General features: G+C 43.2%; 1 long non-coding RNA gene across 2 annotated transcripts in view; it reads left to right on the forward strand.

The window, feature by feature from the left end:
* The window catches only part of LOC137301165 (uncharacterized), a 76261-nt gene that overhangs the window by 3243 nt on the left and 58306 nt on the right, over positions 1-14712 (forward strand). For both annotated transcript variants that reach the window (XR_010958237.1, XR_010958238.1), the window contains exon 2: positions 2952-3099. This is a non-coding gene — a long non-coding RNA (uncharacterized lncRNA). The remainder of the gene's footprint in view (positions 1-2951; positions 3100-14712) is intronic.

Here is a 14712-nt window from a genome sequence, read left to right on the forward strand (position 1 = left end):
ACTGCTCCATTGAGAGATTAAAACTCAGATTCCTTATAGGAATCAGTCCATCAAGTACAGAGCAACTAGTTCTTTGCCGAAGACCTGAAATAGCGAGTGTTTCACACTCCAGTCTATGGATTATTACAATGTAATCACCATGTTTCCGTGCAGGCTGATATCTTTTTAAGACCAGCAGATTTGGGAGACATGCCACAGATATTTAAAGATTAAATAGCCTATTATGTGTTGGAAGTATGTCTTTAAAATTTAATAATGCATCCCTGACCTGCTAACAGCTCAAAAGATTTGAACATACAGAAAAGGAAGGAAATCATGAAATGGTTCTAACAAGGTTTGACTGGACAGCAAGATTTTAGTCGAAGTTGGAACTGGAGCAATTAAATTGGACATGTGGCCACTTTTAATTCAACACCAGCAAATCGCACCACAGCCAATATCAGTAATGATGCGCTCAATGGAATCAGGTCTTATGCACTTAGCAGAATTTACGTTTATAATAATGCCCTTAGGAAAGGCTATGTTGGTATTAATGAACTCAGAACAACTTCCATCAGTAATAATGCACTTGGGAATATTTTTGATCTGAGACAGTGGGCAGGGAACCTACTTTCAGGCATTTTTCAATGCCACTTTGAACTGGCACTGGAACATAACAAATGGGATTCCCCACTTAGTAAGCAAACGCTTCACCCAGTGTGAAACTGGGGCAATCAGGCCCTGAAGATCTCACATTTGATCTCTACTGAATTAGCTGATCTCAGTTGCAATGGCATTATAGATGTTACAATTGGCCACAATAGTCCTGTGCTGGGAAGTGGAAAAAACAGCCAGCATTCCACCAATACATGGTGAGATAAAAGTAATTGGATCTCCTGTGGCATTGCTCACAGATAGAGTCAGATCTAGAGCAAAGTTGTGATGTTTAGCTGATAACCTGCTTGTGCCTTTAAGGTCAAACAATGTGATTGTAGCAACTTAGAAACTGCTGTGCTCAATCAGAGGGTAGTTGTAACTGCTTGTAAATCTTAGGCTCCAATTCAAAGACTGGCTTTTTTTTAAAGATTGTTTTCCCTCTGTATCAAAGTGTGATGTCTGGATTGTGATTGACACATGCAAGATGTTTTTGTGTATGCAAGTGAAACTCCCATGGTAAGGCAGATAATATGGTTTCCCGCAGTCTCATGTCTTCTGCTTTTGTCTTTCCACTCTCTCATCCCTTTTGCTTCTCACTCCAAAACTGTTTTTACTTCTCTCTTTGCTTTTTTCTCCTTTCCTTTCAGGTGGGAGGTGGTGTTAAGGGATCGAGAGCAAGCATCGTAGTATCATAGTAGGTACACTACAGGGGGAGGCCATTTGGCCCATCGTGCCTGTGCCGACTCTTTGAAAGAGCTATTCAATTAGTCCCATTCCCCAGCTCTTTCCCCATAGCCGTGCAATTTTTTTCCTTCAAGTATTTATCCAATTCCTTTTTGAAAGTTACTATTGAATCTGCTTCCACCGCCCTTTCAGGCAGTGCATTCCAGATCATTACAACTCGCTGCATAAAAAAATGTTTCCTCATGTCATCTCTGGCTCTTTGGCCGATCACCTTAAATCTGTGTGTAAGTGAGCAATCCATTTTGTAAGAGATGAATCCCTTTTGTATTAAGTCCCTAAGGTTAAAAGCTTGCAGAACTTTGCTGACAATGCAGTCTTCACAGAGGTCACATGGTTAAACAACACTGATTACGTTTAGATCTGAACTTTCTCACAATTCATGCATGCTTAGAGACTAAATTATCTGTAGTATAGCCATAATTGGGTACAATGTAAGAATACAGATATGTTTTTACATTATTCTAATACAGAACAAAGACAGAATTGGTTTAAATAAATCCTGTATTTTCCCCTCAATGACGCTAATAACATTGGAGAGGATGAGTTTCAGGGCCGAAGACATTGAACTGTAAGGATAGGCACATATAGATTATTAAGTAAATAAGCTAGTTGAATAATATTGAGTCAAAGGGTTCTTATGATTAAAACACATAAGGGGGAAAAATTGGATAAGGATCCGTTTCGGGCAGGGGAAGCGCAATGTGCTACTACCCCGCGCCCGACGGACCCTACGCAGGCAGGACGCAAGTTTGGACCCACCCGAGGACTTACCTGCAATCAGCCTTCCTTACCAGGCCATGCACGTGGAATCAATGCAATTAGCACTTTCCACCACCAAAGGGAGCTCAATCTCTTAAAGGGAGGATGTTTCTTCAAGGTAGCTGGTACCTGTTATTTGCTGAAAATAACAGTCTACTGTCTGAACGGAGTCTGAACGAAGATCAGACATCGCACACGTAAAACACAGATGCAGGTCCCATCCCTATGTTTACACACTAATGAGTTATGTTAAAACATTGAATAAAGGTTGCGCACTACTAAATCTCACATCCTCCAATCTGCCCACCAGACCTCACCAATCTGCCGATCTGAGTTGGTACCAGGCCTGTGAGAGTGCATGCACCGAGGTTCTTTGCTGATGCAATAGCGATCTTGGATGCAAGAGGTCGACAGAAGGAGGGGCATCTTATATATGCAGGGGTGTGGGGGTCTGGGGGGGGGTGCAAGAGGCCCTCCAGACATATACTAAAAAGGCATGTGTCATGTGTCTCTACTTTCTCTCCTTATAGGAGAAGAGAGCCCAGAATGCATGGGAGAGGGTGAGGACGAGGGCCGGAGGGGGGCCGCAGCAGCAAGTCGTGCTCACAGACACGGAGCAAGAGGCGCTGGAGCTGAGCCGCACCCTCAAGTGCCTGTCCATCAGGGACGCCGAGACTTGCACCCGACAAATGTCTGGTGACAGAACTTTAACATTCAGCACACACAATATCAATTGATGTTAACATGTCTTGCCATCTTCAGCACCTCAACATCTGTCCTCATGCTTAATATTGCCTTCTGATCTCTTACAGGGCGAGGCCCTGCGAAACAAGCCTTCGGTGACCTGCCTGATGTACTTGTGTGAAGACGACTGAGAGACCCCGGCGATGTCCCCGGTGGCACCCTGGAATGATCCGGAGGCGAAGAAGTTGAGGGCAGTGGTGACTTTGACAGCAACAGGTAATGAGATGCTGCTCGGCCCAGCCGGGAGGAGCTCGGCATGAAGGAGGCTGCAGATATCTGCGACTATCTGGTGACTGACACTGAGCCTCCGTATGCACTGCTAATCAGAGAGGTCCAGGAAGCTGAGCCTCGGCCTGTAGGGCCCTGTTGCGAGGACCCTGCAACGTCGCTCTCTCTGTTGTTCGCCCTCCGTGCTCTTGTGTAGATGCCTGTGGCGCAGCATTGTGTTGTGGAGCTCCACGTGGCGGAAGTGGACGCCGTGCCTGGCAAGGCTGGCGATGTTGCTCGTCCTCGGATGAAGTGATGAATGCAGCCATGGCGCATCCCCACTCCCATCCTGACGGTGTGAGTTTGAGGGGGTCCGCAAAGTAGGTAAATATGTTTGCACAGCAGAGTTTTGGGTGGAAAGAAAGAATTTTGAGTGGAAACACAAAGGTCTTGCAGCAGAAACTTTGTCTGAAGTGACAGAGTGCCCTGCTGCAATAAATGAGGTTTTCTCTCCACCTGTCAAATAATCCTTTGCGTCTCCCACTGGCTGCTGACTGAAACACGTCTGTTGCAACAGGGAGTGTTTCCCAAAGCACGGGAAACACGCTGAGGATCCTTCAAAATTGCACCCCTGCCAAAATGTCTACTCAATTAGGTATCTCAAGTACTTTAACTATGTGTACAAGTATGTAAATTATCATCCCGCCAGCTTTAATTGCCGGTGGGACTCCTGTATTCGGGAGGCACCCGCGCACTCGAACGTGTCACTGGGGAACCCGGAAGTCAGCGGGTCGGAGCCGGGCAACGCACCCACTCCGCCATCCGAAAGTCGGCCCCCAAAGGTTTGTACAACAAAACTACGGCTGTGGAAAAGCAATGATAGGAAGTAACGCTATGATATGAAAAGACACGAGGCCCCTCTTCCTGTCCAGCAATCTGTTCAAAGAACTGGGGGTTATAAAACACCTGATAGTGTTGCATCCAGCAGGAAGTAGTCCATAAAAGAAAATGGTATAAAAAGATATACAACATTTGACTCAGTAGGAACTTGGCTTTGTTGACCTTCAAGACCAGGTACGTGAATAGGCTTGGAAATGCCATTCTCGCGATTTCCCCCTAGAAGTTCCCTGCACAGATAGTTTCAGATGTGATGCTAGATGTGTACTATTCTGTATGAAATGTTTTGAGATGAATGTTTTGTAACAACAATAAATGAAGTTAATCATCAGACATATTACTCTCTCTAGCTTTTCAAATCTGTTAAAAGGATAAGGGAGGAATTATCCAACATACAATTTCTATGCTTTGCTTAAAACCTAAAAACAAGCAGCTCCTGGTAGGCCCTGGAACTTCTTGATAATGACTGGTACAAGCTGGTGCAGTGTGTATAAAGCTCCTGGAATATATGTGAAGTAATATAGTTGGAAAGATATAAAAAGGGCGAGATTGTAACCCGAAGTTAGAAGATGAGAAGGAAGGAAGAGATCTAGAAAGTTGAGCTCAACGACTGAAACGTGTGATCTTGTGCAGCAAAGCATCGCCATGTGTTGTGGGGCGTTTTCTGTGAATATATTCACGAACCCTTAATCAACCTGTAAGTATTTGACTCCTGAATCTAGAACTCTCATTCCTGGTACATAGACTAGGACTGCAGCCTCTGTCTATCCTCACAGTGGCATAGCTTTGTGCATTGTGGTGGGGAAAAAGACCCACCGATGGCTGCAGGCTACATCTTCTAGTGGGGGGTTGCGAGGAAAACGTAGTCGCAACCAACTCTCTTCTCATCCTCTTCCCCCATCACCTCAACTTTCCCCCATCCCGTCACTCCCATCATGTCTCATACTCCTTAATCTCCCCAACGCTCCCTTCTCTACTATCCCTCACTCCTATTTTTAACTCTACTCACTCCCATCGCTAGCCTTACATATTCCTATTGCTACCCTATCCTTTCCCCTTTGAACGATATGCCCAGCCATTGTATCCTTCCTCCACTCGTTCTACTGCTACTGACCTCGCCCCATCACTCTTACCCTCAACTTGTTTTCCTCCTTCCCTCCCCTTTCCCTACTATCAATTTCCCTCAAAGAGGCTTCATTTGTTTTTAGAATTCAACATACATCTTTTTTTAAAGTCAAATTAAGATGAGGAAAGACACTTTGCCTCTCTCTCTCTCTCCTGTTTGTCTCTCTCTATGCAGAAGAATCAGTAATCAGGACATTCACATTTTCACACATACACAACTTCTCTGTTCAAAAAAACACTCAACGTAAACATTACCTGAATTAAATTTTTGAAATTTATCTTCTGGCATTTCCTCAAATAATTGTGATAAATAACTTATCATAAAATGCTAGAAGCTAATGAAAAATATTGGAGCAGGTCAGCTGACTGAACAGTACTGATGCATCTTGGAAAATTGGCTTGTTGCACATGCTCAAACTGCACATGGAAATGGAAAAGATGTGTGCACATTTTTACATTGGAATTCCTGTAGAAAATGTTTATTTAGCGTTCTTCACTAGAGCTTACGGACCATGTAAGAATTTTAATATATTTTAAAGATACCTATATAATATATTAAAATTCTTATGTGGGTCATGCATTCCTTTGAAAACTATTACATAAACATTTCCTATGGGAATTCCAATCTAAAATGTCCACACTTACCGGCTATACTTACCTGTTCAGACTCCCTGTAACACCATCACATGATGCTGTATTATCTTTTCCCACAAATCATTCAAAATGCTTTCTAAAAAAATGTTGTCTGCCATTTTTACAGTAGCTGAAATTTGTGCACAGCTTTTGCTTCATGTTCTATAAACCTAAGAAAGCATAATTAGCTGAGAGAGAAAAAAGTCTTTCCTCATACTAATTTGAGTTCATTCAAAAAAAATCTGTGGAATTTTCACGGAAACCAAAAGCCTTTGTTACTTGTGATTTGTTGACAGTTAGAAAAAGTAAACATTCTAATTATTGATACCTGTGAGACTAAGAAAGAGGCACATAGAAGAGAGTGGCAGGTAGAAAGAGGTAGAAAGAGTATCTTTCCTTATCCTAATTTGAATTATTTAAAAAAAAAACACAAGTAAATTAAACTTTGAAAGCCAATAGAACTTCTTTGAGGGAAATGGATAGAAGGAGATGGGAGGGGAGGAGGAAGCCTCTGGCTTCTTGTCACCTGCCCTGATGGGAGAAAGTGGGAGTGAGGACAGAGTGAATGGAGGATAATGGGTGCAGTTAGCGACAGCGAAATGAGGGGGAGGGGAACATGCAGGGATTGAGCAGGAGAAGAGGCAGGGATAGTGATGGGAGTGAGGGATGGAATGAAGTGGAGTGGGTATTTGGAAATCAACGGGTAAAGGTCATGGTGGGAGCAAGGGGTGGAAGAAGCACATTTGAGGAAGGGGATGGGAGGGAACTGCCAAGGGCTGCAAATCACATGGTCACTGCAGAGAACAGACGAAATGAGAGAGCACAACTCAAAGACAACAGAGAGAGGTAAAACAGACTATATATTCTGTGACGTACCATGTGCCACGTCACAGGAGATCCGGTAGTTTTTCATGATAAAAAAATTCGGTGGGGGGTTGTTGTCCTTTGTGCGCTAGTTAAGCGTCTTATGGCAGTCACCCTATCTCTGTAACCTCCTCCAGCCCTACATCGCTCCGAGATCGCTGTGCTCCTCCAATTCCCTCTTGCACATCCCCGATTTTAATTGCTCCACATTGGTGGCCATGCCTTTAGCTGCCTAGGCCCTAAGCTCTGAAATTCTCTTGCTAAACAGCTCTGTCTCTCTACCTCTCTCTCGTCCTTTAAGATGCTCCTTAAAACCTACCCCTTTGACCAAGTTTTTGGTCACCTGTCCTAATATCTCCTTATGTGGCTCGGTGTCAAATTTTGCTTGATGACGCTCCTGTGAAGCGCCTTCGGATGTTTTACTATGTTAAAGGCGCTATATAAATGCAAGTTGTAATTCAGTTATAGATTTACCAGTGATTTCTCCCATGAAAAATCGTTTCTTTAGGGCTTCAAACTTATTCGTTGTTACATCCAGTACCAGATCTTCTTCAAAGCTGAAATTTTTATAAATTTCTAGTGCTTCTCCCCCATGACACATTGGAAGCTGGATGCTTTCATCTTTTCTTTTTCATCAGCTGCTACAAGCATTTCAAATTGCTGCTTAAACCTTCCCCAGTTACTTGTAAGACTTCCAATTCACCTTGTGAGGAGGGGGTGAAAATGTTCCTGTCCTTGATACCCTGTGTGTACCAGCTCAGTGGGTAGAACGGAGCTGAAAAAGGCTGAAGATCCATAGCGCCAGGTCTCCACTCCTTTTTGGACTTGATGGCATTTTCAGTGGGCAGAAGGGTGAGCGAAGGAAGCTCCCACCTGAAACAGGTGGGAGCTTCATTGAGATATACTAATTATGCACGAGTACCATTTTGGCACATCCTTCATTCCAGGTCTTCATCACTTTGAAGTACAAATGGATGTTTAGGATTGCTAGACACTGAGGAATGCATAGTGCATGATAAATTTGTAAAAGTTTTTATTTTAAGTTTATGAACTCTCTACCATGGTATTAGTTGTAATGACTGCCATTTTTACAATGATATCCCATTCAAAATCTAGCAATTGTGACCTTTGAACCTCGCTTAAAACAGATTATTACAGGCTTATTTTATCTGTCTTTGTTTACTAGTCAAGGATGAATAATTAAGGCTTGTTAATCTAGACTACAGGCTCGTTATTTTTAACAAGTGGATCTCCATCCAAACCACTGCGCTACCACTGCACCATGGCTGCAGTGTGTACCATTTACAAGATGCAATGCAGCAACTCGCCAAGGCTTCTTTGACAGCACCTCCCAAACCCGCGACCTCTACCACCTGGAAGGATAAGGGCAGCAGGCGCATGGGAACAACACCACCTGCACATTCCCCTCCAAGTCACACACCATCCTGACATGGTAGTATATCGCCGTTCCTTCATCGTCGCTGGGTCAAAATCCTGAAACTCCCTTCCTAACAGCACTGTGGGAGAACCTTCACCACTCGGAACTGCAGCGATTCAAGAAGGCGGCTCACCACCACCTTCTCAAGGGCAATTAGGGATGGGCAATAAATGCTGGCCTGGCCAGCGACGCCCACATCCCATGAATGGATTAAAAAAAAGTAATTGAGTGACATTAAACTATACCATAGCTGTCACGTAACTGGGGGCTTGGCTCACACAAGAAGAATGGCCACTTAGGCAGGGTATAGGAGCACTGCCAGCACTATAGCAGTCTAGGCTCACACGTGTAGAACAGCCATTTGGATGAGGTACCAGGGAATAGCCGATTACCCAAGGGTCACCTCCTTCAAAAGAGTTTTAAGCGATTGGAATAAATTGAAACGGTTAAGAAAATAAAACTCAGCTGTGACTCCTTCAATTTTAGTTGCTGTTTCTGTAATTATATACAATGATTTACTTTCCAGTATTACAGGAAATGATAGTAAACTTCCTGAGGGAAAGCTGGCATAGCTTGCAGCAATTAAAAATGTCTTTCATTAAAAGGACTATGATCGTCATGAGAAAGCGTTTGACATAAATTGTATGAAAATGCACCCATCATGTGACTCAGTGTCGTGACGAGATAGGCACACATCTCTTTCTGTTTTATATCGCCCGCCGCCCCACGTCTCCTAACTACACTGACTCACACTGCGGTGCATTTCCGCAGGTACCATCACCTCTGCTCCCTTAGCCAAATGGTCCTTCTTCATGTGTAACCCTAGACAGTGGGTGCTTACAGACTATTCAACCACAAGGGGAGAGGGTGCCACAGCCCAGCATCCACACAAATGCACTTTCCAGCTTGGGCTCACCAGAAAATGAAGGGCTCTTTCATACGGGCCATTTTGTGCGAACTGCCAGTGTTTGGGCCTGATGTTAGCACGTAGTTGCCCCCATTCAAATTGTGACGAGACCTGCCTCTGCTTGAGCTTACCTATCTCCTGACTCTGTTTTTCATGGGCATCCATTGCCTCGTTACATGGTTCCAGGGCTTGGTGGCACAGAAAGAGCTATAATGAAAAGGGGGGGGGACAGGTCACCAAGAACTGACAGCAAAGCTCAGATAAAACATAAGTAATAAATTGTAATGAAATTGTAAATTAATTGTACGAAAGAAGGAGTTTGAATGCCATTAACACACAACGACCAGAAGAAATCCTCCCCCCTCCATATCAGCAAAAGAAACTTGCCCACCCCGAAATAAAATCAATTCGATCAGTCGTTACTTACACAATCTGAACAAACTTACAATGATTAAATGGTTCATGATTGTAATCATTTTCCCAAACATGAAAACTATTTCTTGCAACAGAAAAGAACATGTATTTATACAGCACCCCCTGTAACATACCGAATGTCCCAATGAGGACAAAGGCCTGTGCTATTTTTGCTGCATAGGAATGTGCAATTTGGAATGTGTGGGGCCTGTTCCCAGTATTTATGTTCATGGAACAGGCAGCATTAACCTGACAGCAGATTTGTAAACACAAATCTCCATGTGCCGGTGATGCCGTTGGTTTACTGCAGGACAGCCTATTTATGATGCGCCACTGACAGAGAGGATAAACCACTCTTCTGGTTAAAAAGCATTTTCGGACAACCTGGACGGTTTGAGAGAATCATTCATCTTGAAATACGATGGTTGGGATTTCCCGCTTCTGCACTTCATATTTTTTACTCATAGTATCATAGTGGGTACAGCACAGGAGGAGTCCATTCGATTGTGTACATAACTACTGATCTATATAACTACTGAAAGAGCTATCCAATTAGTCCCACTCCCCTGTTCTTTCCCCATAGCCCTGTAAATTTTTTCCCTTCAATTATTTATACAATTTCCCTTTTGAAAGTTACTATTGAATCTGCTTCCACCACCCTTTCAGGCAGTGCATCCCAGATCATAACAAATTGCTGCATAAAAAATGTTTCCTCATGTCGCCTCTGGCTCTTTTGCCGATCACCTTAAATCTGTGTCCTCTGGTTACCGACTCTTCTGCCACTGGAAACAATTTCTCCTTATTTACTCTTATCAAAACCATTCATAATTTTGAACACCTCTGTCAAATCTCCCCTTAACCTTCTCTGTTCTAAGGAGAACAACCCCAGCTTCTCCAGTCTCTCCACATAACTGAAGTCCCTCATCCCTGGTACCATTCTAGTAAATCTCATCTGCAACCTCTCTAAGGCCTTGACATCCTTCCTAAAGTGTGGTGCCCAGAATTGGACACAATACTCCAGCTGTGGCCTAATTTTGCTAACAAGTCTATTACCATAAACTTTATTTTGCTAACAAGTCTATTATGTGCTACTTTATCAAATGCCTTTTGAAAGTCCATATACACAGCATTAACCGCACTACCCTCATCAACCCTTTCCGATAGTTCATCAAAAAACTCAATCAAGTTAGTCAAACAGGATTTTCCTTCAACAAATCTGTGCTGATTTTCATTTATTCGCCCATACTTTTCCAAGTGCCAATTAATTTTGTCCCGGATTATTGTCTCTAAAAGTTTCCTCACCACCGACTGGCCTGTAATTGTCAGGTTTATCCCTCTCCCCTTTTTGAACAGGGGTGTGACATTTGCAATCCTCCAGTCCTCCGACACCATCCCCCATATCGAAGGAGGATTGGAAGATTGTGGCTGGAGCCTCTGCAATTTCCACCCTTACTTCCCTCAGTAACCTAAGATGCATCCCATCTGGACCAGGTGACTTTTCTACTTTGAGTATTGTCAATCTTTTAAGTACCTCCTCTTTATCTATTTTTATCCAATTCAATATCGCTACTACCTCCTCCTTTACTACTACAATGGCAGCATCCTCTTCTCTAGTGAAGACCGATGCGAAGTATTCATTTAGTACCTCTGCCTCCACAAGAAGATCTCCTTTTTTGTTTCTAATCGATCCCACCCTTCCTTTGACTACCCTTTACTATTTATATGTTTATAAAAGACTTTTGGGTTCCCTTTTATGTTAGCCACTAATCTATTCTCATACTCTCTCTTTGTCCCTCTTCTCCCTTTTTTTAGATCTCCTCTGTACTTTCTGTATTCAGCCTAGTTCTCAACTGTATTATGAACCTTACGTACATCATAAGCCTCCTTTTTGTGTTTCATTTTAATTTCTATATCTTTAATCATCCAGGGAGCTCTAGCTTTGGATGCCTTTCCTTTGCCCCTTGTAGGAATGTTTCTACTCTGTACCTGAACCAATTCCTTCTTGAAGGCCTCCCATTGTTCAATTACTGTTTTGCCTACCAATTTTTGATTCCAATCGACCAGGGCAAAATCTCTTTTTAACTCACTGAAATTAGCCCTCCTCCAGTTAAGCTTTTCACATTTGATTGCTCCTTGTACTTTTCCATAAGTATTGCAAATCTAATGGGATTATGATCACTGTTCCCCAAATGCTCCCCCACTGATACATGCTCCACCTGCCCCACTCCATTCCCCACAACTAGATCTAGCTCTCCTTGCTGGTTGGGCTGGAAACACATGGTTCCAGAAAGTTCTCTTGAACACATTTTAGGATTTCTTCCCCCTCTTTGCCCCTTACACTGTTACTGTTCCAGTCTATATTGGGATAATTGAATTTTTTGAAGAGGTGACTAAAGTAGTGGACAGGGGAAGGTCAATGGATGTTATTTATATGAACTTCCAGAAGGCATTTGATAAGGTCCCACATAAGAGACTGTTAGCTAAGATAGAAGCCCATGGAATCGCGGGAAAAGTACGGACTTGGTTAGGAAGTTGGCTGAGTGAAAGGTGATAGAGAGTAGGGATAATGGGTAGGTACTCACATTGGCAGGATGTGACTAGTGGAGTCCCACAGGGATCTGTCTTGGGGCCTCAATTATTCACAATATTTATTAACGACTTAGATGAAGGCATAGAAAGTCTCATATCTAAGTTTGCCGATGACACAAAGATTGGTGGCATTGTAAACAGTGTAGATGAAAACATAAAATTACAAAGCGATATTGATAGATTAGGTGAATGGGCAAAACTGTGGCAAATGGAATTCAATGTAGACAAATGTGAGGTCATCCACTTTGGATCAAAAAATGTTAGAGCAGGGTACAAACAGTGGATGTCCAAAGGGACCTAGGGGTACAGGTACATAGATCATTGAAGTTTCATGAACAGGTGTAGAACATAATCAATAAGGCTAATGGAATGCTGGCCTTTATATCTAGAGGACTAGAGTACAAGGGGGCAGAAGTTATGCTGCAGCTATACAAAACCCTGGTTAGACCGCATCTGGAGTACTGTGAGCAGTTCTGGGCACCGCACCTTCGGAAGGACATACTGGCCTTGGAGGGAGTGCAGTGTAGGTTTACTAGAATGATACCCGGACTTCAAGGGTTAAGTTACGAGGAGAGATTACACAAATTGGGGTTGTATTCTCTAGAGTTTCGAAGGTTATGGGGTGATCTGATCGAAGTTCATAAGATATTAAGGGGAACGGATAGGGTGGATAGAGAGAAACTATTTCCGCTGGTTGGGGATTTTAGGAGTAGGGGGCACAGTCTAAAAATTAGAGTCAGACCTTTCAGGAGCGAGATTAGAAAACATTTCTACACACAAAGGGTGGTAGAGGTTTGGAACTCTCTTCCGCAAATGGCAATTGATACTAGCTCAATTGCTAAATTTAAATCTGAGATAGATAGCTTTTTGGCAACCAAAGGTATTAAGGGATATGGGCCAAAGGCAGGTATATGGAGTTAGATCACAGATCAGCCATGATCTTATCAAATGGCGGAGCAGGCATGAGGGGCTGAACGGCCTACTCCTGTTCCTGTGTTCCTGTGTTCCTAAGTCCCCCATTACCACTACTCTATAATTAACATAGATTAACATAAAGGTTACAGCATGGAAGGAGGCCATTCAGCCTATCGAGTCCATGCCAGCTCTATGCAAGAGCAATGCAGCTAGTCCCACTCCCCTGCCCTATCCCTGTAGCCCTGCAATTTTTTTCCTTTCAAGTACCAATCCAGTTCCCTTTTGAAAGCCATAATTGAATCTGCTTCCACCATCCCCTCAGGCAGTGTATTCCAGATCCTAACCACTCGCTGTGCAAAAAAGTTTTAACTCGTCACCTTTGGTTCTTTTGCCCATCACCTTAAATCTATGTCCTCTGGTTCTTGACCCTTCTGCTAATGGGAACAGTTTCTATCTAGTCTGTCTGGACCCTTCATGATTTTGAATATCTCTATCAAATCTCCTCGCAACCGTTTCTGTTCCAAAGTGAACAACCCCAGCTTCTCCAGTCTATCCACGTAACTAAAGTCCCTCATCCCTGGAATCATTCTAGTAAATCTCTTTTGCACCCTCTCTAAGGCCTTCACATAATTCTTAAATTTTTGCATCTTTCTGTAATTTGCCTGCAAATTTGTTCCTCTATCTCCTTCCCACTATTTGGTGGCCTATATTATACACCCAGAAGTGTCATAGCTCCTCTATTGTTCCTTAATTCTAACCAGATAGATTCCGTCTTTGACCCCTCAACTGCATCATCCCTTTCCAGTGCTACAATAGTTTCTTTGATCAATACTGCCACCCTCCCTCCTTTCTTTCCTTCCCTAGCTTTCCTGAATACCTTGTAGCCAGAAATATTAAGTACCCAATCCTCCCCTTCTTTGAGCCAGGTTTCTGTTATTGTTAGAATGATACCTGGACTTCAAGGGTTAAATTACGAGGAGAGATTACACAAATTGGGGTTGTATTCTCCAGAGTTTCGAAGGTTAAGGGGTGATCTGATCGAAGTTTATAAGATATTAAGGGGAACAGATAGGGTGGATAGAGAGAAACTATTTCCGCTGGTTGGGGATTCTAGGAGTAGGGGGCACAGTCTAAAAATTAGAGCCTGACCTTTCAGGAGTGAGATTAGAAAACATTTCTACACACAAAGAGTGGTAGAAGTTTGGAACTCTCTTCCGCAAATGGCAATTGATACTAGCTCAATTGCTAAATTTAAATCTGAGATAGATAGCTTTTTGGCAACCAAAGGTATTAAGGGATATGGGCCAAAGGCGGGTATATGGAGTTAGATCACAGATTAGCCATGATCTTATCAAATGGCGGAGCAGGCACGAGGGTCTGAATGGCCTACGCCTGTTCCTATGTTCCTATATATCATATTCCCATGTGTCGACTTGAGCCTGCAGCTCGCCAACCTTATTTACCATGCACTCTAAACTCATCTTAAATCGCCTCACATTTGCCCCCCAGTCTGATCCCTCCTATTTCTGAACTATTCTTTACTCTAGTGCTACTTGTCATTCCAGTCCTCTGTGCACCTTGTTTCTCCTCTCTAATGTTTCATCCTGGTGTCCATCCTCCTGCCAAATTAGTTTAAACCCTCCCCCACGGCACTAGTTAACCTCCCTGCAAGGACATTGGTCCCAGCTCTGTTGAGGTGCATCTCGTCCATCTTGTACAGATCCCTTCTGCCCAAGAACTGTTCCCAATGCCCCAGGAATCTGAAGCCATCCCTCTTGCACCATTTTTCCAGCCGCCCATTAACCTGTCTTATGCTACTATTCCAATGCTCACTAATGCA

Source organism: Heptranchias perlo, chromosome 32, assembly GCF_035084215.1.
Source record: "Heptranchias perlo isolate sHepPer1 chromosome 32, sHepPer1.hap1, whole genome shotgun sequence".
Classification (NCBI taxonomy): Eukaryota; Metazoa; Chordata; class Chondrichthyes; order Hexanchiformes; family Hexanchidae; genus Heptranchias; species Heptranchias perlo.